This window comes from Festucalex cinctus, chromosome 4, assembly GCF_051991245.1.
Source record: "Festucalex cinctus isolate MCC-2025b chromosome 4, RoL_Fcin_1.0, whole genome shotgun sequence".
NCBI lineage: Eukaryota > Metazoa > Chordata > Actinopteri > Syngnathiformes > Syngnathidae > Festucalex > Festucalex cinctus.
The window spans coordinates 4775570-4798928 of record NC_135414.1 but is presented as its reverse complement, the minus strand read 5'-3'; the positions used below and the strand labels follow the sequence as shown (position 1 = coordinate 4798928).

Genomic DNA, 23359 nt, shown 5'->3' with positions numbered 1-23359 from the left:
ACTAATAGTATAGATGAAAAAGTTGACCAAATTCGGACATGTGATGTATCGGCCCTAACCCGGCACCCACTTATGCAGGGCCAGTGGTGGTTCTGCAGGGCCACCACAATTTGGCTCCTTGCCTAACATAGTACCCTGTTGATGTATTTCTGGTCAACCATAGTGTTGTTTCTGATATTCTATTCTCCAGGTTTCATTGTACTGGAATTTTATTTTTGGTTATTAACATTAAAATTCTATTTTTCTTACAAGTTGGTGGAAACAATAATTTACTGGGGCTCACTAGCAGTGTTGCCACAGTTACCTTGAAAAAGTAACTTAGTTACTTTACTGATTACTTGGTTTTAAAAGTAACTAAATTGCGTTACTGATTACTTGATTTTAAAAGTAACTAAGTTAGATTAAAAGTTACATTTTTAGTTACTTTCAGCAGCTGCCGATAACACCATCTCAACATAAAAATAATGCAGTAGAAACGGAGTTCCAAATACTTTATTGAAAGTTCATTTTTAACATGAAAATAAAGTTTTTTTTAATGAAAAACAAAATAGGCAGTCTCTCTTGACTTCTTGTAACGTAAATACTTTTTATAAAACAAAAAATAAAAATCTATCCAGGTTGAAAATGAAAATCCCCTAAATTCCTCTATTGTTTGTTTGTTCCGCTATTCCAGTGTGTACACATGTATCAGTTTAAATATTTATTAGTAGTTATTGACAGTTATAATTGTTTTTTGGTTTGTTTGTTTTTTCTCTTCAAAATAAGGATCAGGAAAACAAAAGGTTGATAATTTAATGTTAAATATAAATATTTAACCTTTAGACAGACACCAACACAATTAAACAGAATATTTGCACATTGTGAAGTATTTCAGAAACATAAATTTAAGACATGAAATAAACCTACCGTCCAGCCAAAAGAAATATGAAGCCACCTTATGGAACAATAAATCTATCAAACACATTTTAACCACTTAATATATGCAAAAATATTTCCAAAAGTTCATTTCCCTTTTTAATCAACAATTTTTGTATTTAACAATTGTTTTTTCTTTTGTCATCACTTTCATTTTTGGTTAATGTATGACATCTTTTTTTGTTTTTTTAATCTGAGACACGATGATGACCACAGAATCACTACTGTTTATATTTTGTTTTTTGGGCTGTCGTAATCGCGGGCACGTCTCAGTTCTCCTATCTGCTGCTCATGCTAGTTGTAGACATTGACAGGGAGCCACAAACTGAGAAATTAGATACTTGCAGTGTGCTTTTAGCTTAGCTGGTGTGTTGGCTGTGGGACATACCTGTGTCGTTTGAATCCATGCATTGGATCGTCACGGGAGTTATTCTTTTTGGCTCGCGCGCAGTACCAACGCCGGCCCGAGACATACAAGTGCACCGAGAGGACTCGATAGCCATGGGAAATACCGAGATGTACGGCACCGGCTTCTGCTAACTGTCTCCATTTGTATGTTGTCACTCGTTGCGCGCGCGCGCGCCGTGTCGCGAGCACGGAAACACGGAAGTAGCTTGAATGGTGATGCTACTGAAATGTAAACAAAACAAGTAGAGCACGGCGCAGAACTCTTGCTATTGTTATGAAAACCATAAAGCCTCACTCGCAACCGATACGGTCGTTTAGCTCCCCTTGACGAACGATGGTTCGGTCAAATCGTTTTTTTGTTCCACCCCTACTGAAAACGTAACTTGTCTGACGTCACTCCCCCTGGCGAGAGGGCGGAGACGACCTCATCCCATAATGCTTCACGGACCAGTTGAGGATGGGAATAAATTATTTTTTTTTACCACTTTTATGGTCCATAATGCGCACTTTTTTTGTTGTGTTGTGTGCCTGTTGGTTAATAAAACTAGTAGTAAAAGTATCATCACTTTTGTTTTGAATGTGCAAACCATTCATGACCAGACCATGGCTGAATTCAGTGTGGTGATCAATGACTTCTGCCTCATCTTGGTAGTTAGCAGTAGTTGTTTGTGACTGTTACAACAGTGAGATAGTTTGCCTTCTTCATGAAAATGTGGAGTAACGCATTGATTCTCTGGACAGTAACTTTAATCAGACTACTTTGTAGAATAAAGTAACGCGTTAGACTATTAGTTACTTTAGAAAGCAACTTTTTTGACACTGCTCACTAGTGATATAATTTTATAATATGAAAGAATGATTGTAAACAAAAAAAACCCCACAATAAACGACAAACTTAATGTGCCTTCAATGGTATTTTTTCGTAATTTTTTTCCCCCCTGAACTAGGGTTGTCACAAGAACCGATACTTCGGTGCCAAGTCGATGCCAAGATTCTGAAAATGTGATGGTACTGCCTTTTCTACAATACCCGAATTACCGATTGGTATCGAGGCGGCATATCTGGCCGCGTCTTTTGTGTTGTTTTGGGGGTGTTTATTTATTTTATTATTATTATTATTATTATTTAATCCCACACGCACTCACTCACACAAGCTTACATCATGTAAACTGGGTGGATATGGGCGCTTATCTGGCAACCCACGTTACGTCTAATGACGTCACGTGACTACCCTCCCGCTGCTACAATAACAAGGAAGTCGAGTAACATGCGCGCAACATGATAGTAGCCCGCACATCTGCGTCGTCTTAGCGCAACTGCAGCGGCCCCTCAATTAGTTGAGGAGAAAAAAACACCAAAGTCGCGTATAGGTCGCTTGCACATCGTAATGCATCATGGGAGTTTTTCCTTCGGGCGCCATATTGGGTGTCCGCCGGTTCACAAGGTACACTCGCGAGTTACACGGTAGAGCTTATCAACCTGATGTAATTTTCGCAGTATTTTCACGATTTACCGGAAGATCAAAAACAACGATGCAGGCAGAAGGTGTCTCTGTGTGGCGGGATTGATCCTAATTACGTCCTGACCAAGGGTGATTTTTTTTTTGACGGAGAAAGCTTGCTGGCCAAATGTGACATCTCTGGACATCTTTCCCTACCTCGTGTTGACAACATGCTCCATAACACGCCAACAAATCCCTGGAGGCTTACAATTATTTTGTAAGCGGGTGGATACAGAGTGTAAACTTTAACATCGCATCAGAAGAAACGGTTGCTGTTGCACGTAAGTAAACCACATGGTGTTGGTAATTCTGCACACAAAAATGTTGATTTGTTCTCAGGCTTCCTGTTATCATTGTGTTTACATGCACAGCTAGGTTTACCTGATGTGGTTTTTCTAACAATTTTATAACAGGCAAATATGGCAGAGCGTATAAGAATAAAAAGTAACTATGCACAGCCTCCCCGTGGCTTAATTAAATTTAATGCTACCCTTTCACTAGTTACATGTTACTTAATCAACTTATTCTAAATGGTTAAGGTTAACCACTCTCAGAGGACGTATTTTTAGTTTCAGTTACCTGTACAATAAAACGTGTTCATGGTAACTACTGAGCATACTGACAGCTTTTCTTATGATCTCACGGTTAAGGAGGCTGTCACAACACCCAATTTCTGTCTGGTGCCAGATGGCAACAATTCCCATCACTTGTCACGACAACACCAATAGTATTACCAGGTATGTACGGCTTTACTTTTTGTAGTTTCTTATTTAATTCTATGTTTCATATTTTCATTACAATGTTTGTAATATTTTCAGATTCAGGCACAGATGAGTTTAACTGGACGGACTCCTGCGACTTTGTGGTGTGGACAAAGTGTGATTGAGCGAGTCCACCCAGATCGCTCGTTTTGGCCAGTTGGAAAAGCCAGAGTTTTTTTTCCCCAAAATCCCCTCCTTACCTGAACTGCTCGGGAGAGCATTTACTAGATCAGCAGTGGACTTCCAGTGTTCCTGCTCAGCCGCTGTCACCTACCACTTGCTCATGTACTTCAAAGATGCGGAATAAAGTAGTTTTTTGTGCTGCAGCAGATTGTAAAATCAAATGATATCACTTGAAGTGTGCCAATCTAGACTGCCAAAAGGACAGTGGTTTTGTGACAAGTGTGAAACAAGGATTATTGGGAAAACTGTAACACAGTACTGGTACTTGTCTTACATTAAACAAATTTAAAAGAGAGCAACTTTTTCCTCTGTACATAGCATAATGAAAGTCATTGCGTACCCCATCAACATTACATCATACCGTCATCTCAGGATGGTAGGCACCTGTGCTAAAATAAACTACATTAATTAACAGTTCAATTTTTAACCCTGAAATTACTACATCTAATCATTATTCACTTCATTTTTTGTGCTTTTAGAAATAATAGAGATTTATGCCATTACTTTAAGAGGGACCATATTGCACATTGAGTCAAATCCTGTCATTTGTATTATGTATAGCTTTGTAAACAAACCCAACAATAGAATTTGTATAAACGCTGCCTTTATTAGCGCCAAACAAACAGTCGCATGTTGTCCTCCTCCAATGCTTTGATGCTCGCCTTCGTTTCCATCATGTCATTGGCAATCAAGTCGGTGTGGCATGAGATCCCTAAAGAAAAAAATAAAGAAAAAAATCACAAAAAAATACGGTACCAGTAATAGGTTTAATATAGTAAAGTAGTATAGTTTTTTTGTCAGTGTAAAAGAAATGTACACATTTTGTTGCATTTTTTAATGTATGAACATTGCTACAGGCAAATACTTATTTCTATAAACATTTCCAAATGTCTCTAAAATATAAGGTGCGTGTACACACACAAACAAACACATACATTCACTCATGCATACAATATATCATGTAATGAATTCTGAGTGGCATACCAGAGTCAATGATGTCAGCAGTACTTGAGGGTACAGGTTACTGGAGCCATCTGGCTGCATAACTGCAACAATCTCTGCCACTTCGAGTCGTCTTTTCTTTGCTTGTCTCTCCTGTGCACGTTCATATCTTGGCACCGACTGGGCTGAGACATAGATGTTGTAACTTGGGACCCAACTTTAATGTTGGAGCCCAGTCGGGATGATTGGACAGAAAAACGGGCGCAGGGCGACCTGTTAAAATAAACAAATATATAAACAAATAAAATATGGAAAGACTGGTTATTTTACCGCAGTAGGGTGGCCGTGAATAAGTTCTTTAGCATGATGTGTAGGCTACCGGGGGTCTGTTTTCTTGCATCACCCCCGGGGGTCTGTTTTCTTGCATCAGCCCCTTCTGTCTCTTTTTTTTCCAAGTTTACATTTTGCCACAAAAAAACATGTTATCGGCATTAAAAGCCCAAGACTAATCAATCCAATTTCAGCAGTAAACACTTTGCACTGGCACTACTTGGGTGAAAATGTTCGATGTTAGCTTTCGGCTAACGTCCGCTAGCCAGCTTGTACTACCGAACTTGCTTGCTCATGAATCCAAAACATAAGCAACTTGCCCATATATGGGCGGTCGAAACGTTATTAATCCTCATGCATTAAATAAAGGTAAACAAGCTTACCGCTCACAAAGTGATCGCTGCACACACGAGCCCAAAGTAACGACTTCCCTCCGGAGTCCGCACTCCTCTGTCTCCAGGCCCTGGTTCCTAATTATTTTCGGAATTCGGAAAAAAGACCGACCATTTTCCCCCTTGGCTTTGTTCGAACAGCCAACGATGCAGCAACAATGTACCATTTTAAACGCAGAAAACAAACGTGATAGATACGTGTTAGACCGAATCGCTACGTAAATGGAGGCCACCCAGCATGGCGACTACGATAAATCCGAGGCGGAAGTGACGACATGTGCAAGCGACCTATAGAAGTACTTTGGATTTGAGGTTGATGCGCAGGGATTGAGATGCCGAAACCGTTTCCAGACGAAAGGGGAACGCATCCAACTTAGCGAAACATGGACATCCAGACTTGTACCAAGAATTCAAGGCAAGTGCATTTGAATTCCCGTGTTATCATTGTTGTCCATATCTAAACTAATAACGTTCGTATGATGACCCCCACACTCAATGAGCTGCTTTGCGAAGTAACGTTAGCGTTATGTTCAGCCTCGTCTGTCCCGCATAATAAAGTTCGATCAAGTTGCCGGGCAGCTAATTTACTGAATCATCTAAAGTAACATTAAACAACCTTCAAATAATATTTCAAACGTTCTTCGTTATTTTGTTTGTTTGTGTGTGTGAGGCTACGTGCTGAAACTGGTTGTTAAATAAGCAGCACAGTATAAGATTTTTATTTTTTAATGCTACATGCTCTGTGATGCATTTTTCATTTCACAGTATTTTAATGTTTAGTACTTATTGTTTGTTTGTTTGTTTATTGAACATGTAAACATAAACAAGTAGCAAATAATAATTTAAAGAATAAACTCATAGCAATTATTTGTGATGGTTCACATGTCCAAATGGAGTCGGAAGAAGTTAAAAACTTATCTAGTCCTACTCCTTATTCTTTGTATCTTTTAACTTATTTCATTGTTAAATACAGTAAATTAATACATTACAATAAAAGTGTGTAATCCTGCTCGTGTAGACAATGACACTTTAAAATACGTACATTAGTCAGTAGCGTATGTGCATGAATTTCTTAGGCATATACAATAATACAGCCTCATAGTCACATATACAATTTTCATTACACTTTAATTACAATAATGCTCTTGAACTTGACTTTTAAACATTTTTTTAAACTCAACAATTGACTTGCATCTTTTCAAGTCATTACCAAAACGATTCCACAAATGAACACCTCTTACAGAAACACACCTTTGCTTAATATTTGTTCTTATTTTGATTATTATTATTATTATTATTATTTATTTTATTTTATTTTTTGTAGAGACTTGTACCCCTTATGTCATATAAGGACTCTAATTTCAAATGGCTTCTGAATACTATGGCAGAGTAGATTGTTGTAAGCTTTATACATTATTTGTGCTATTACTGCACTTAGCTAGTACATGCACAGTATTTTTATTTTTTTGTTCACTCCATTGTTTAATACTTTAAAGCTACTCTATGTAGGATTTCCCCCAAAAATATCTTAACAATAGCCTTTTTATTTGACCATTTATGACTGAAACATATTCTAATTAGTAGATCAACATCTTCGCTGTTCACAATGGGTACTCCTACAAGCCTCTGGCCAATATTATTTAGGAAGCGTCCAGTCCGAATCCTTCAAATTTCCCGCCCTCTGTCTGCGGGATGTGACGTCATGCGCGTCATCGTCAGTTGTTTCCTGTCGCGCGAAGACGGAACTAGTACAGATTTTCGCTGCCCCAGACACCCGCTGTTACTCCGCGGAAGGCTGCTCAAAAAAAAAAAAAAAGAAAACAATGTCAAGTGCCACGAAAAAAAATAAATAAATCTAAACTTGATAGTGACCGACGTCGGGCAAGACCGAGAGTGAACATTGGTTTGACATTTCAGCGGTGGAGAGAGTTGAGATCGGACTTGGATTAGAAAAGTGATTCACAGCTGGCTTTCTTTCTACTCCAAAAGGTAAGAAGCGAGTGTCTTGACATTTAGAAGAAAATGTGTTGTTTTCAAATAGCAGTAACCTCAAGTTCGATCACTTCTCGGTCGTAACTATTGGGGTGAAAGTGAGGTGGACGGCAACATTTAACGTGAAAGGGGCGGCAAAGTTGAATGTAATGGAACAGAATGACTTTATGAAGAACAGACGTTCCATTCCGCGGCGTTTCAATCAGGCTAAATGTCGCCTTATTTTCCTCCGTGAAAACAGCCTATTGTAGCTACATTATGCTAACGGAATGTAAACGGTACTACTGAATGGCGATAACATTCACGGCCATATCACACTAAGTAGTGAATGGGTCTATATGTTTTTCACAATCGTCCATTTCCATAAATGACAGCCCACCTTTCGGCTCATGCACAATGACTCTAGCCTGGGGGCGACATACACTAATAATGACTAGAATCAGGTTGACGTCCGTCGAGCGGGGTGACTTCAATATGTAACTGCATATTAACATCCGTGGCGAGAAGAAGCAAGCTTGGGTAGACTGTGGTGGGAAACGCCGGAAGATGGGACAGCGCTAAAATTGTGGAGCAGCTCTCGGCTGTCACGTTCATTCTCTGTAAAGCCATGTGGAATGATATAACATTGACGTCACGGCCGAGTGACGTACCAGCAGCTGATTATAGAGAAGACAAAAAAAAATAAAAAATGCCAGGTCGTATTAATCATCCTGTGGAATATGGTGTGTGCCTGTAGCAGGAAGGAGAGACCAGGCAATGCTCCATCTTCACACTAATGCAATGAAATGACATAATTTTATTTCTCTTTGCTTTTTGGTGTCTTTTTATCCAGAATGTAGGTTTTAAAAAATTATCACCGCTTTTTATAGGGACTGAGGGGAACTGTTTTTTTGTGTTAGCTATTTAATTTTAATTTCTTTGTTACCATTATGTAGCACTGGAGACTGAAGAAATTACTATAAACTATAATGCATTTGAGTGTAGATTTTACTATGTAAAATGAATATATTTTTGAAAGTACACTATTATGAGTATTATCTAATGGTCTCTTTATCTTGTAACCTTATTTCTATACTGATGACACTTATTAAAGTGTTTATTGAGCTTATCAGTGTCCACTCAGCACAAACGTTCTCACAAAATTGCATGCAATTACAACTGTTGTCTGTCTACTTTCCCATTTTATACTACATAGGGCATTGCACCTTTTTTATTTGGATATAAAAGTGAGTAGTCATGTCTTATGAAAGATCTAATCTTTCTTGGAAGCTGTTTGACTTAAAGCCACTGAATTGAAAATTTAAAAAATCTCGACACTCAAACTGCTTTATACTTAATATACTTAAATAACTAGTTAATCGATATACAGAGGAACCTCGGTTTTTGTGTGGCCTAGTTTTTGTATGATTTTTTTTTTTAACCAAAATGTATCCCATTTTCGTACAAACACTCAGTTTCCGTACAGTTGTAAGTGATCCGTACCCGATTGGCCTCTCATTTCCAGGTGTTGATCAGCACATGCACAATTTTCTTTGAAGGGCTTGGGATGGTTTCACCATGTTACATTGCATCTTGGACGTATCGGTCATTTTTTTTTTTTTTTTTTTGGTGCTACTACTCTTTTGTTTTCTAATTGGACATGCCCTGTTGTTAGTGTTTCATATTTTCTCACCTGACCTAAATTAAATGAAATTGGAATGCTGTGTAAAGCACAAATAAAAACAGAATACAGTGATTTGCAAATCATTTTCAACCTATTGAATTTGAAGATATTTAATGTTCCAACTGATAAACTTTATTTGTTTTTTTGTTTTTGTTTTTGTTATTTTTATGTGCAAATATTCACTCATTTTGAATTTGATTCCTGCAGTACATTGCATTCCACTGTGTTACATCACCTTTCCTTTTAACAACACACAGTAAGTCTTTGGGAACCCAGGACACTTACGGTAGTTTGTTTATGCTTTGAAGGTGTAATTTGTTCTCATTCTTGCATTTTCAGTGGGAGGCAAGTCTGGACTGCTGGCAGGCGCAGTCCAGTCTAAAACTCACTCTTTTACTATGACGCCAGGCTATTGTAGCACGCAGTAGAAGGTGACATGACATCGTGTGGCTGAAAAGCAGGGACATATCTGAAAAAGATATTTCTTGGATAGCAGTATAATGTTGCTCCAAAATCTGTATTCATCCCGAGTGTCGACTTGTGCGTTCATCTGAAGCGTTTTGAAAGTTTTTGAGGTTATGTACTAGTGTGACTGTTCAATAAGCCACCATGGGGCCAAAGAAAGTTCCAAGTGCCTTTCATATGCCATCGGAAGTCTTCAGTAAAGGTTTATTGTTCATTAATCATTTGTTTATTTAATTGGTCATTTATATTTATTTTCACATTGTTTTCTGCATGTTAAACTACAGTTATTCTCTATGAATAGGGCTTTTTTGTTAATAATTTTGGGTGTCTTGGATCAATTAATTGGATTTATATTGTTTTGATGGGAAATATTAATTTAGGGTTTCTCTGGTTTGCTTTCAGTCATACTTTTGGAACAGATTAATCATGAAAACTGAGCTTCCACTGTGTATATATATTTAAAAAACAAAAAAAAAAAAAACCTTGTCAAACATCTTAGTATCTCTAGTTTACTGTATGTACTATGTAGTGACTTATTTTTGAATGGAGTTGAAGTGAATAAGAAAAGTCCAAGTGAGCTGCAGCGTGCTTGTGTAACAATTTACTATCAAGACCAAGATGTCCTAATTCATTGCTAAGCAACTGTTAACGGACAGTGACACAGGTCCTGTTGCAACCAGGAGAGCATTCTGTGGGTAATTTCATCAACATTTCATCCCACTTTGATGAGACTGCCATTTGAAAGGGTTAAATGTCGTGGGATGGCGTGTTTGGAGTGAAACAGGATGCAGTGACTGCATTGTCAGCCTGCTGGTGTGAGTGCAAACAGATGAGGAAATGTTGGAGCGGTACTCCAAAACTCATGTTGCCCAGGCAACGGTTTGCGTCATGATCGCCAGCAATTAGCTTGCATGATAGGTCTACCAGAGGCCGGCCCTAATGACCCCAGTGTCTGAGGGGGTGTTGTTAGAACAGCGTTCGCAGCATTAATTAAATCGAGGCATTAATGCTGTTACTTCATTTATGTACTTGTAGTCCTTAATCAAATGTATACATTGCTCTTTATTTCAGACAGTTTTAGCTTCGAGGTACCACTACAGAGCGTGCACTCGGTGTAATCCTTTGACCTCATCTACTGTATCTGCTTGATTTTTAATGATGTCAAAGCTCATTCTTGGCTCAGTTTATGCTTTGTTGAGAGACAAATTGTTGGTCTGGAGCAAGGAATGCAGCACTATCAACGTCCAAGTTTTTTGCCTGTTCCCGCTATTTTAAAATCAAATGACTGTTAAGTGAAGACGTTGCGTTACCGGAGCTGCACAAGCAGGCATTAAAGGATTTGTTTTTAAAGCTTGTGATGGTACAAAGATGTTCCTCACAATCGAAACTGTTCGGTGGCTCAGCTTTTAAGTTCAGAAAGGTTGTTGAACTTTGCATGTGCTGAATGTTTGCTCAACCCAGTGACAGGGAAAAAGGAAAGAGAATGTTTAAGTGACAGTGGGAGTCCATGCTTGAATGGAAGAATGTAGTAAATGTTTTTTCTTCTTCTTCAATTTACTGCATGTTAATAGTCTCCAGATGACCTAACCTAAGATGATGTGGGTTTCTGCTGATCATATCAAGAGGCAAGATTGGTCATTGTCATTACACTTTTTATATCATTTAAATTGATAATTCCTGTCACTTTGGCTTGCATTCCAACCATTACAAAGGCAATTTGTACCTAAAACAAGCTTTTTTTTTCATCCCCTCTTGCTCTGTTTCTCATTTTCTCAGAATTTTCTTTTCTGTCTTTCACTATGTGCGTCTTTTGAAAACGGTGTCAGCGCCGCTGCTTTTACACCAAAAGGCTGTTGCTAAGTGACGGTTGACGTCAGCCACAGCTACAGAGGAGGGCTTGTGTGTGTTTAGCAGCTGAGGGCAGATCCCACTGAAAAGGGCAAAAACTGAAGCGCTATTCGTCAGTGCTATGAAAACCCCAACTTGAACCAGCAGCATTGCCATTTCCCATAACAACATTGCAAACTCTGAGTAATGTGTAAAAAAACAAGTTGAATGTTTAAGTTTAAAAATGTTGATGAAAAATGTTTGTCCCCACTCCTCACCCCCTTTTCTTCACATTTAGCCTGTCACTGTCTCAGCCCAGGCACCCCTCCCCCACTGCACAACGACATACAGAACCTCAAATGCCCCCTTACACATACACATGCGCACATTCATTGCTTCTCTTCATATAATGTGAGAGAGACTTTGTTGATTAGCTTTTGTGTGTGGCAAAGGAAAGCCTCAGCAAAGTTATCTCCCCCATCCGACAACGTTTGCTGTCCAGCTGCTCGCTATTGTTTACCTGTGTTGTCGCCACCCACCACCAAATATAACCCTCCCCTCTGACTGAGTGGTATAGGTCAAGATTCAAAAGCGAATGAACCAAATACACTGGTACCTCAACTTACGAAGGATCCAACTCGTGAGTGTTTTTTAGATCTGAGCCGTTGCTCAGACAAATGTGAGTTACTAATGATATCTTGGCAGCAAACTTCACAACAAATCTCATCTTAATCCTAAAACGCAGTGTATAATGCGGTAGGCGAGCTAATCAAGCTAGCATAGAAATTGTATTATAAACCTTTAAACAAGTTGCCAGCATGTCATGGCTCCATATATAGACCCTACTGGGAATTTGGTGATGAGTGCTGAGCTACTGACTGCAGTTGCCCTGGCATACACACATATAAAAGAGATGCATTACATGACTTGCATGGTGGACATATAGAGGGTTTAGTGCTAAACCATTTTTATACAAGATGCTATGTCGCACAAAACCTTAGAGAGATCATTGCTGCCATACATCAAATCACGCAAGATGTCAGAATATTGTAAAAGATGCAAGTCCAGCTCACAAAATTCAGTTCAGATTTCTCAGTGAAAATTGGGCATTTAATTGACAAACTAGCAACTGGCACTAAATCAGGTATATAAGGTGTCGTTGCTCATCTTGACCCTGTTTAGTAAACCTACCTCAGGCCTGTTTGTGTGACTCATCTGACAGTGGAGCAACATGCCAGTGCACCATGCAGAATCTGCCTCAACCCTTTGTAGGCCTTGCATAATCTGGCCTTAAGTGGTTCCTGCGTTATGTCATGAGCTACACTCTAATAGTCTCACTCTTATGTATTTTAGTAATGTAACAACCATACTTGGAAACAGCTCTCAGTATGAAATAATTCCGTTCATCACCTCACCTTTGCAAATGTACAATGTGAAATGAATACCTCGCAGTCAAACTAAATAAAAAAATAATAATAAAAACAAAAAAAACACACACAAAAAAAAAAAACAACAAAAATATATATATATATATATATATATATATATATATATATATATATATATATATATTGCCTAGTACCTGACGATTCGATCCGTATCACGATTCATAGGTCACGATTCGATTCTATACCGATTAATCCCGATATGAATTTACAAGTCGCTTGTTACGATTTTTTTTTACTCAATTTAGAAAATAGCATTCAGTAAACTTGTACATGTACACTGTAAGATTTGTATGAAAATTTATTAGTTATTGATCTGAAACTTCAGTCTTATAACTGTGAGCCACTGTATTTAACAAACAGTTTGTAACCTTTTTCATGTTAGAACAGCATTGAAATAAAATAGTACGGCTTAATGTTCCATTAATATAACATTCTTCCATGCTTAAGGTGTGAAAGTTAGACGTTTTGTTGAATATTTTTTCCATCAATAATGGATGTTAAAAAATCGATTCGGCTGCCTATTGAATCGATTCAAGAATTGCGTGCTGTAGTATCGCGATATATTGCCAAATCGATTTTTTTTAACACCCCTAATATATATATACACACACACACACACACACACACACACCCATCCATTTCCTGAACCGCTTACTTCTCACAAGGGTCGCAGGGGGTGCTGGAGGCTATCTCAGCTGGCTATGGGCAGTAGGCGGGGTACACCCTGAACTGGTCGCCAGCCAATCACAGAAATATATATGTCATTTGGGGGGAGTTATGCATCTACTGAGTCATAACGAACCTACTGCGCGCACTTAGTAAATTTAATAAGAAAAATAAAATACGTATACTGTACCGAGAGAGACCGATAATCGGGGCCGATATTTGACATATTGGTACATATCGGCATCGGCCTTATTTATTAATCTGACGGCCGATATTAGCGATCCATTTAAAACTCCGTCTTTTTGCTTCTGTCTGTTATGGAGTCCAACTCCAACACCGTAACGCCCATAGCACCATCTGATTGGTTAGCCGTGCAAGAGCCAGAACCAATCAGTAGTGAATGCCATGTATCACAGTAGCCGGTCACACACGCACCCACGGACACAACACGAGAAACACATGCTTCGAAGGTAAGTTAAAAGAGAAGAGACTCCGCCGAAATTTTCATAATGATAAGCTAAACACATTGAATTATGTTGTGTATTAAATGCACTATATGAATGAAGCTGCATTGCCTTGCATTGAATCCCCACTAGCTAACAGTGGTGTGTTCAGCTTAGCATGTAGGCTAACACCCAGTAGCTAATTCGCAACTTGAACTACTCGGGGAGGGAATCACACACATTTTCACTTAATTAAGTAAACAATGTTTGTTAGAAAGGTGCCAAATATTAACAGTGGTCATTATTATATTGTCTAGTTCCATGTTAAGAGTAGAGTAACGTCATTATATTTACCTCTCGTGACGCACACATTGCATTCTGGGTCAAGTCCACTACTTGTTGTATAGCGATTATGCAGTTAGATGCGACAGTACACTAAAATAGTGTTTTGTTACTTTACATTGTGTTTATTTGTCATACTGTTTTGCCATTGTGTGCCTTAAGCTTCGACGTCGATTTGATTGACAGCTCGTTGTGCACCTCGTTAAAGTCCGCTCTGTAACTAATTAAGTGTCTCAAACACCGTTTAACTACACGAACGTGTTCTCTTCAGTATGTTAGGCATTGGTAGAGAAGTGCACTAAATTATAGTGTGCTTATTTGCTCGTTTTGTCTCTCTTTTCACGTCATGTCTGCCGTCAGTTGGGACATTATCCTCCCAATGGATGCCACTAATACGTAACATCTACGGCTGTAGTCGGCTGCAATTAATGTTCAATGATGTAATTTCGTTACGTGCATCATACTTTGAGTAATGAGCTCATGTTTGGTGTGTTGTATAACTTTCGTGTGCGTTAATAACCATTCATGTGTACAGCTAAGATAGTGCTTGTTAATGTTAATTAGCAATGTTGCAGCCCAGTTATTATTTAGACAGTGCCATTAAGTAATACAGTACAGTAGTGAGAGAATAGTGTGCCCATATACACACACGTGGCTGTAAGTGTAAAACACATTAAACAGCAGAAACTGGCAGCGGTCCACCGCAAAAATGTCTGTTTATCCAAGTTATTCTTACTATTATTATAACCAAGTTATTTTACCTTTTTCTGCGTTGATTGGGACATCCTAAATGGCAGTAAACTACATGATGAAGTGTGTTGTATCCTGAAGCTGTCTTTTGACAGTTCTCTTGTAGAGAGGAGTAGCATGATATTGCTGTTCTATATTTAAGATCATAAGCTTATCAATACTGTCTATATGGTAACAATAACAATAATCATAATGAGAATAAGGTCTACAAGAACTGCATGGTGTTCAGGGATGAGTAGTTTTTCTAATGGCTTTTTTTTTTTTGCTGTAGTAATAAGTAATGCCACAGCTGATGCACATTTTGAATGAAAAGGGTTCCTCCTATTACTTTAAAATATAAAAATATAACATTTATATAATAAGACTACTATTATCCCAAATGCTATAAAAGGTAATGTCATGTGGCCCCCACATTTACCCCCCCCAACGTCTTATTGCAGATGGAAGGATGTAAAATAAAAAGTGCAGTGTGAGAATCCAATGTAAAGAACCGTTAGGGTTTGCATTATTCAAAAATTTGATGCCAACATTTTAACTTTTACTGCAAATGAATATCAGCTTCAAATATCGGTTATCAGCCTCCTTGACTACCGATAATCGGTATCGGCCCTGAAAAAAGCACATCGGTCTATCTCTACTGTATAGTATACTAGTGTTGCCTTTCAGGCCTTTTCTATATTAATAAGTTCATAGCTTTAAATAATAAGGTTTAAAAATATTTCTTTGTCATTAAGAAAGGTTTATTAATTGTTTGGATGGATAATTACTCATTTTATTTCTGTATAAAGGAAAAGTATGGGTAAACAAACTGGGTTTCCACCGATGTACTTCCGGTTTGCAAGCGAAATAACATGTCTGTCTTGACCGTCATCGAGCAGTGTGGAAATGCTATCCACTGCAATCCATGTTGAATTATCAGGCAGGAATATCGTAAGTTTCGGGGGCGGGGGTTCTACTTTATGCATGAGTGAATATTAACGCTTGTTTTCATCAATATGTTATAAATAATTTGATGCATTTTCGTTTGTGGTGGCGCTACAATGTATGTAGCAATTCACTTATTATATTAGGGTCCCAAATAAATCGGTGATAAGTTAACCATGAAGTATTGAGAATCCACTGGACTGATCTTGTTGGATCTTATTAGATTTATTTAATATCGTGGCAGGGGAGTGTAACTTTCCTCAGCATCATTTGACATCTTTTATATATATTTTTTTAATTATTATTATTATTATTTTTGGACTAAAACTTCATAATTTGACTCTGTCAAAGTTCTTTGTGCCTGGTTGTCCAGTGTCATCTAATCCTGGTTTTGCCAGCTTGTATCTATACTATGCACAAATAACAGAATCACTAGAATGCACATGAAGCATGTTATGAAGCAGGAGCGATTTTGACCTTGACCACTGCGAGCCTACTCATGCCCCACTCACTGTGATTGGGAGAGGAAGAAAGTACTGCCTGAATCATGGCCTTTGTTGCTATGGAGCACCCCAACAGGTTCACAGGGATGTCTGTTGAAATCAGTCTTTTGAGCAAAAACATTGTCAGAAATATACAGTGAAGTGCCAAATTCCACTTCACTGTATGCCACAGTTTAGAAATTAAGTATATTACATGCATGAGAAAAATCAAATGCTTCTTCATTCACTTGCTTGTAAATGATTTACTTAATCACCCTGGCAGTCATTCCTCTCACACACTCTTTCTCGTTTACACTATCTCGCTTGCTTCCACTTCCCTGTTAACTCCTCCTCTCATGGCTTGCCTCTGATGGATGGCGTTTGTGTTTGCATGCTTGTTATTGGCCAGAGCTCCGGGGCTTAGGCGTTGTGTTTATGAGAGGAGTTTGCACTGATTCCATGATAAAACCAGATGTTCCCTTACAAGGCTCTGCGTCCCTGATCTTGCTCTCATGTCCATATCAGGTATAACCTTCCTGTTGCACTGATGCCTCTCTACCACAGAGGTCCGAACAGTGTTGTGTGGAAGAAAAAACCTTATATGTAAAGATGTGATCTACCCAAAAAACACAACCCCTTTTCAGTTAATTCAAGAGTTTGACAATGATTGGTTTTGTGTGACAGTTTTTCATTTACAGCTTTATAAAGAAAGCCATCCTTACGTACCCTTTGAACCCCCTCAACCACAGTTGACATAATAGTTGAAATGTCTACCCGTTTTAAACTCAATTTTATCACAGAGCACACAAAGGGTTACTTTCTGCATGACTAATTCAGAAAATCTGTCCTGTCTGGGGCAGCCTGGGCACTGCATCAGAAGAAAACATTTGCAGTGATATCACCTTTGTCCCCTGGCATCGACGAAGTCTTTGATAAACACTACCTTTTAAAAGCTTGATTGTAATTTGGCTAATATATGTAGTGGTGGATACAGCAAGATCAGCTCATTGGGCCTTTTACCCTCACAACTGTATATTGACATATTAAACGAAACATGCCAAGTGCTTGTCAATGTGAGGACCCCTGTTCAAACAGACACCTGTGAAGCCGTTGTGCTATAAAGGCACATTTCCAGAACGGCCTTAACCCCTCACCGCCCCGGCCTTGCTTGGCCTGGCCTGGCCTCCATTGCGCCTCAATTACAACAGGCACCAATCATTTGGTCTGTGATCAACTGAACTGTGTGAGCATCCACTGTACACTTGCAGTGCGCAGGCTTCTGCCACAGATTTCACGGTTGGCCGAGTCTCGGTGACTGGTTTGTGATGATTCAAAATATGAATCGCAGTTGCATGATGTGGTAACATTGCAAATTATAGCTCATCTAATGCACAGAAGCTTTCACACAGACAAAAAAAAAAATCAATTTCTGGGTTTAAGCAAGAGAGAGACAGCCACCAACTGGTTACCGAGGCATAAAAAATACATTATCCTTGTCCTTAGGGTCCTGGCTTACTGCACTGATGTCTCAGTCCAAACACTAACACACATCATGTAAAAGGAGCACTTAGATAAATGACGAAGAAATTTGAGTCATGTGGCTATACAAAATCACCAAAAATAGAGTGTTGTGTCCGATGGTAGGCATTTTTTTAAACTTTTATCTTATTTTTTTATTGCGCTACGATATACTGTAGCACAGTGCTACTGTTATGTGCCATTTTTTCGATCAACCTTCATGAGTTTACACCAGCAACATGCAACATGTTGCATGTGTGACATAGCCAGTAAAAATAACTGAAGTAGTTCAGATCATCTCTTGTCCACCTGCTTGCCACCCAAAACTGTATACATCTGTGAGAATGTGTTGTTTCATCTATTGCAAAAGACAAAAAGTTGCAACTATCAAGTGTTGGATACACCTCTTTTATTTAAGGGAAAATGGTCTCTCTCTTTTTTTTTTTTTTTTTTTTTTTTTTTTTTTTTTTTTTTTTAAACCAACTGGAAGGGTTCAGCAGAGGTAGGCTATGCGTCATGCATTGCCGTCATGGGTTTCAATGGCGTTGAATCGCTGTGGTTCAGTGTTGCAGAAAATGTCAGAACTCGGATAAAACTGTGAGCATCTATATATAGGGACAGAGAATTATATGAGCTCTTCCATGTTAACACAATAAAACAGAAATATTTACCTGATTAGTGTACCAGTCATTTTACAGTTATAGGGCTGGGACGAACGTCGACGCAAAAAATACGTTGACGCAATAAATGCACGTCGATGCGTCACTTTTGGCGCTATCGCGCAATGTCTGGGCCACTAAATATACGTTACCTTGCAGACAAAACACAGGCCACAAAAAATAAATAAATAAATAAAATAAAAATAAAAAAAAGCAGAACGTACAATGCACGTATATTGTGCACAATTACAGTGTAGCAATGGAGGGCAACGATCGTTGTGGTTTGCGGATACCCGAAGACATGACAAGCAAGCTACGTGTACCGGCAGGGGCCGGGTCAAAAATGGAGAAAGTGTGGATTTTTTTTTTTTTTTTTTTTAAATTGTCGAAGTGTGAAGCAAGTTAGCAATGACACAATACAATGATGTGTCTATTGTTTCTAAGAAGAGATAGATGACGCGGAAGCTGAGAAGCGGAATTGCCTCCTTTTTTTCTTCCGTTGTGCGCAGCGCGGCGGGGTACAGTAGCAGCGACCGCAGCATCGAGTAGCAGCGAGTCCGGGGAGAAGAAACGATCTCGTAATAAGACGTCCCAAGTGTGGGAGTACTTTACACCTAAAAATGCAAAGTAGGCTACTTGGCATACCATAAAAGCACAACAGCGATTAAGAGGAGGCACCCGGGAGCTTCTTGTGTGGAGAAGACATCGTAAGTTTTCAACTTTTTTTTTTTTTCTTTCCTTGTTGGCAATGAGTAACCCCGTCATTCATCCAAACTGCACCACGTAACTTGTGCTCCAGCCTCGCACACAGAACATGTACCCACTGCCCACTTTAACACACGCAAATACACAGCCCTCACACACCCGCTTGTTGCTGACACTTTTTTTTTTAATTGACACAGACACACACTCTTCAAATACACGTAAACTTTTTTTTTTCTTTTTTTTCTGTCTATTAATAAACAAGTAGCATCCACGCCATATGAAAGGATATGAACGTTTTTTTTTCAGTGACTGGAAATATAGTCAACAAAAAAAAGGGGCAAGCCTGACAGCTGAGCATGTTGAGATGCAAACATCCACTCCATCACAACACAACACATGACTACAACACACACACACCTGAGCAGATGCACACAGAAAGCGTGAGAGTGGTGGTGGAGCTGTGTTGTTTTGAAAATTGCAGCCGTCACCACTGCTGTTAGTTTTTTTTTTTTTTTTTAAATATTGATATAGATTTTGGTTCAGATTATGGCTTTTGCAGTTTTAGTTATTAAAAGAGAGCTTTATTTTATTATTTCTTTATTGTAGGATTCCATTGGACAAGAGCTGTGTGCACTTTGTCGTATTGTTCAATAAAATTCATTTTTGAACTTGAATAAAAAATATATTGGAAAGAAGAAAATTGTGTTTTACTCATGGAGATAAATTAGCATTAATTGCTGTAGAGGTCAAATTATAGGGAGATAATCAAATCGGAATCGGATCGAATCGCATTTAAAAGTGAATCGTTAGATTCATCGATGCATCGAAAAACTATTTTCTAGATTAATCGATTACAAATATAATCGTTTAACCCAGCCCTATACAGTTACATTTGAATGTACGGGTTCCATTGTATATTTAATAGACACAGTTTCAAACTGCTCATCTAAATAAATCCTCTATAACTCTGTTACCCTCGAGCTGTTTGTGCGGTTACATTATTCCATTTTGCTTCACTTTGTAGCTTTCTAGACGGCTCACAATTCAATTACCAGAGAAAAGAACCAGATACCAGGATGAATGCTTGTATCCCACTCAGATGCATCATTGTGGTGTATTTATGCTTAGCATAATCCTGCAAGTAGTGTACAAGGCGTGTTTTGGCAACATTGATACTGATACGGCAATACTGGCCTGCAGACTTTTGATGTAGCCTGCAAAAAGCGGTTTGAACATGAAACATACCATTGTGGTAAAAAGTTCATCATTGACGTCTAAGGGCTGACCTTAGTCAGATTGTGGCATTTATGTCGGCCTATGTGTTGTGCTTGTTGTTCTTGTGAGCTCCGCTGTGTCTGGCAAGTGTGAGTCAACACTGAACTGAAACGTTTGTCTCTAGTAATGCTACGCAGAACTTGTCAAATTACAACTTGATTGAAAAGACATAATGTTATTGGACTCTGTCTTTGACAACTTAGTATTTCTTTGTGTCTTGCGTAGACAAAATTACGAAAGGGAACAGCACTCTTATAGTCTCCATCTTTTCCAAAATTAGCTACCATTTATCAGTCAAAATATGTGCAACTCAACTTTATTTATAAAGCACTTTAATAACAGGCATTGGTGGAAACAAAGTGCTGTACATAAACATAAATATCAGTTGCGCAGTAAAGAGTAAGGCAACAAAACAAGAACAAAGCAAACATTTTGAAGTGCATATATGCAAGTTTTTTTTTTTTTTTTTTAACAAGTAAATACATTTTACATCAGTAAATTAATAAGAAGTAGGCGAGTGAATAAATAAATAAATAAATGCATAAATAAGTAGACTAAACATCAAACTTGTACACGCCACAAAACACCAAAAACAAGTATCATGGTACACCAAAAGCTAAAGTATACAGATGTGTTTTAAGACATGTTTTAAAAGAGGATAAAGAGGGGGATTGCCATATTTAGTGGAAGGTCATTCCAAAGGGAGGGACCGGCAACAGCAAAGGCTCGATCTCCTCTAAGCCTCCGCTTAGCCCTCGGTACCTCCAATTGAGTCTGGTCTGCTGACCTGAGGCACCGGGCAGGTGTGTAGGGGTGCAAGAGCTCAGCGAGATAAGGTGGAGCAAGACCATTTAGAGATTTGAAAACAAATAGAAGAATCTTAAAGTGGACTCTAAATTTCACGGGCAGCCAGTGAAGAGAGGCCAGGATAGGGTTTATGTGTTCCCTCTTATGGGCACCAGTAAGGAGACGGGCAGCACCATTTTGGACAAGCTGGAGACGCTGGAGGGAGGGCTGGCTGATTCCAAAATAAAGTGCATTACAGTAATCCAGCCGACATGTAGGAAAGACACGGATTACCGACTCTAAGTGCTGCTGAGATAGGAGATTTTTTACCTTAGCCAGCTGCCTAATATGAAAAAGGCTGCATTTGAAAACAGTGGCAATTTGCCGGTCCAGTTTAAAGTCACTGTCCATCTTGACATTCAGGTGTGAGGCTGTTGGCTTTAGATAGTGTGCCAGAGGACAAGGATTACAATCTGAATTTTGACTTTGAGCAAACTTGCTGTATGCAACATTAGTTGATTAGATTTGGATTTCCAGTAGTGGCCAGACAGAAATGCATTGTATAATATTCAAATTGAGTTCCGAAGAGTCATAAAGTCAGTACACAGAGCTGCCCATGTGACGATCATATATATTTGATGTTTGAAAACTGTCACCAGGGTCACACTAATATAATTTTCATTTTTTTTGTTTTCATTTGCATAAAAAAATGTGGCCATTATTATAAACTTTCAAAACTTTGTCAGATGTCAGCACCACAAATTATTTGTGCCTCATTTGGATTTTTAATCTTGTATCCACACAGCATGGACTGATGGTCTACATTAACTTACAGTAGATAACTGGTAACACATGCAAGGAAACCTAATTATTGAAATATGTAAAGTTTAGTGTTGCTGAAAATGTGTTATCTCAACTAAAATCAGCACGAAAGAGTGGCAACAGAGGCAGGAAAGTTACACATTGTGATAAAACCCAGGCCCAGCACTAAAGGGAGTGGGGGTTTCCTTTGGGATGTGTGGTGTCTCATTTCAATACAATACACAGTTTGAAAAGTTAGTACCAGTTAGCAGTTCAAGGAAAGATGGCAGGATATAAAAATCATTTCTAAGTTAAACAGTCTCGTAAAAAATCACCCCACTGTCACTAGTAGCACAGATTGATTTTATTTTATTTTTAAAACACAAACAGATTTTCCCTGCGCTTGTCGCTAGAAAGCAAAGTGCAGAGAGCCTCTGTTTTAGAACTACATGGGTGCAGTTGGATAATGTGGGTCATTGCCAGCAGCCTCTCATAATATCCACACTCTCCTTTTATTGTGAGTGACAACTGCACTGGCATAGGCACACCTACAAGCATTTGAACAGAACGAGGGTAAAAGTGAAAAAACGTGTCCTTGTTGCAGTTATTTAGGTCATTAGGCAACTCATTAGCAAATTCCAAATTTAAATTATTATTGTTAAAATGATTATAATTGTTTTTATGAATTACTGTAGTTTCAATATTATTTGTTAGAGAAAATGGCAATGCAGCGTGCTTGTTCAGTTTGTTAAAAAAAAAAAAAAAAAAGTATAACGGACGATCTTAATTTATGTTGGATGACGTTACATGACTTGGATTGGAAAGACTTGGCATTTTAGAAAAAGAGCAATGATGTTTAACTGCAAACTTGCTGTCCCTCACTGGTAGGAATTCTTTGAATTCTGATTTTATCAGCAGTGTATATTAAATCCATTGGATCCCTTCCAACAAGGACAAGTAGCAAGCAGTGTAGCACTGTACGATGTGAGTGGACAGCTTCTGAAAGGTGAACGAGAAAAGCAAGCGGGGTGATATTTGACTTAGTTATTTTCCCTTCATCAAATAATTTTCCTGGGCCTGCTAGGTTGCTCTGCTGGCACTTGGAGGACCAGCCACCTGGAGAACTGTGAGCATTTGATTTGTACAGGCCGGTGACACAAAAAAAATCCGGAAACTTTTTA

The 23359-nt window shown here is 38.6% G+C and overlaps 1 protein-coding gene and 2 long non-coding RNA genes across 3 annotated transcripts in view; 2 read left to right on the top strand and 1 right to left on the bottom strand.

Moving 5' to 3' along the window:
* Positions 1-23359, top strand: part of pde3b (phosphodiesterase 3B) — a 171627-nt gene that overhangs the window by 18558 nt on the left and 129710 nt on the right. The gene's annotated exons all lie outside the window — the stretch shown is intronic.
* Positions 320-6001, top strand: LOC144017081 (uncharacterized). The gene is made up of 3 exons (XR_013283093.1): positions 320-3105; positions 3475-3561; positions 3643-6001. It is a non-coding gene; the product is annotated as an uncharacterized LOC144017081 (long non-coding RNA).
* Positions 3685-5693, bottom strand: LOC144017080 (uncharacterized). The gene is made up of 3 exons (XR_013283092.1): positions 5424-5693; positions 4753-4983; positions 3685-4480 (listed from the first exon to the last, which is right to left on the bottom strand). It is a non-coding gene; the product is annotated as an uncharacterized LOC144017080 (long non-coding RNA).